We start from the raw sequence: 2,474 nt of genomic DNA, 5'->3' as shown, positions 1-2,474 counted from the left end.
TTGTGTGTGTTTGCGTGTGTTTACAGTACGGTTAGAGAATACATTCTACGTTATTCAGTGGCCATTCTTGGAACTAGTAATCTGTCAGCGTGGTGGAGTTTGGAAGTAATAATCTGTCAGTAGCTGACACTGTTCGGTAAAGGGATATTGAACACTCATTTTTCAAGGGGCGTTATAGGCTCATAACATGCTGGTTTTCAATTATGTTTATTTAAAACTACCATTTAAAATGGTTGCTAGCAATACATTTACCAATTAATGTAGTAGTATCATTACGAATTTCTCTAGTAGATATAGTTATTAATTAATTTAGTCGGTTATTTTTACAAATTGAATAAATAAATTTGTACTAATTAGCAGTAAAGGAATTGGCGCTATTAGAATTAGTATAGAACTGCTATCAATTAGTAGTTTTCCACTAATTCAGATTTAGAGCGCACTTCTCTGAAGCTGAGTCCGGTATCAGCATAATTTATAGTTTGCGCACCGAAGTATCTCATATTTCGAACGTTATTTCCAGTTCAATTTTGGAATTAGCAAGTTGATTTTTACGATCTACTGAGGTAAGAACGTGACGGGCGGTCGTGTTATCGTGTAGACTGCATCGTCAAACGAGACGTCTGGACCCATTCAACAAGTATTTCGAAGATGGATGCATTTACTTATTGCATCCCGGGATGACTGGAATAAGTAGCAGTGATAAGCTGACGCAGGACAAATGTTCGCTCGTGGATGGAGATAAGAGTCTGTCAGCAGTGAGACCCATTCACATTCCACAATGATGTACGTCACGTTTTTTTTTCGAAATATATATTTTGCCCCTTTATTAGCATCGCTTAATTGATATCCTTGATATAAGATAACTTAGATTTTAAAGGCATACCTTTTGTACTAATATTTTTCAGATATCAGTACTAGCAGTTAAAAAAAAATATTTGAGGCTGAGCGAACCATGGAAAGTAGTATATTTAATAATAATAATAATTTATACATATCACAACCCAAACAACTGATTGCCACGTCAATTGTATTTTTTCACCTAAAGCGATACAATCCGTGAAATCTTCCATTATCTGCAATTACGTTGCGAAATACAATCTACTAATTTAATACTAAAGTATTTAATACTAATTTAATCCTTCAAATTCTATTGCTTTCATATTTTTTGTTTCCTATTTGTATGTTTTCAGATTTTTCAATTGGCTCTTGTATTATATTGAAAGACTTCTGTACCTTAAATTATTAGAAACTTTAGATTGAAAAGGAATTTGAACTTGAAGTCTTTAAAATTCGCACAAGTTACGACCCGTTCAAAGCTGGAGATTTTTAACAAAAAAAGCTTTTAAATTGATTTTCTACCAATTTTTATTGTTTTTTAGGTTCTTTTGCTTAGTTGTTAACACTGCTCATCTGAACAATTTAAAGATAAATCCCGTTAAGATGCATGATTACAATTTTAAAACTTTTTTAAATTGAACAATTCAAAGCCTTTTGGCTGAAAAATATAAATTAATGCACTAAATTGAACGAATAGAAGTTTTTTTTATAATGAAAACTTTTAATGTAAAAATTAATTTACATTAAGCTTAGGTATTTTCAAATTGATTATTGTTTAATAATTATTCATACATAAAAAATCAACACTTTAACTTACAAACGGAATTATTTTCAATGGATAAAAATGGATCAATTTTGTTTAATGTATCAGCACTCAAAGTTTTACGTTAGCACTCTGGAATTATAAACTTATTTAGCCTTGTATACTTGATTTATAATTTATAATTTTACATGAAAATTCCAACATTGCTAAATATCATAAAAATAATTAATTTACATATTTCAAATTGAATAAACTAAAAATGGAATATTTTAGACTGAAGCTATACTTGAATAGGATTCGAAATTTAATGAAAGCTTTTCGTTATGCGTCTGTTCATTTGAAGTTATTTGAAAGTTTGAAATACCTTATGAAGTTTCAATTGTACGTTTAACGTACGTTTTTTTTAACTACTAAGGGTTTCACATTGAAGAAGTTCAGTTTATGAAGTTAAAATCTTTAAATTATATTTTTAACATAATTATAATAGTTTTATAAAATCAATTATTGTTCAATTTTTAATATCTGAACTATAGTTCAATTAAAAAGTTATTAATTCTTTTATACTTGCAGTTAATCAAATTTTAATGTTTTTCATCAGAAATTCTTAATTTCAAAAGCTTTTATTTTTTAATGATTAAAGTCTTCAAAACTTCATTTTAAATTTCTGTAAAATAAAAATTGCGCTTAAAAGTGAAAACATAAGATGGCACATTTTAAAAGTGAAATAAGATTTTACAATGTAAAAAAGGCCCCCGCATGTATGAAGCCCATTATTTGGGGGCCGTTCATTTTTCGGAACGGTAAAAATTAAGAAAGGTAAAATTTCAGAATGGGTTATAATACATAATGGTAAAACTTAGGAATAGCAAAAAGT

The sequence above is a fragment of the Belonocnema kinseyi genome, chromosome 2, assembly GCF_010883055.1.
Source record: "Belonocnema kinseyi isolate 2016_QV_RU_SX_M_011 chromosome 2, B_treatae_v1, whole genome shotgun sequence".
Taxonomy (NCBI): Eukaryota; Metazoa; Arthropoda; class Insecta; order Hymenoptera; family Cynipidae; genus Belonocnema; species Belonocnema kinseyi.
This window is presented reverse-complemented; position numbering follows the sequence as displayed.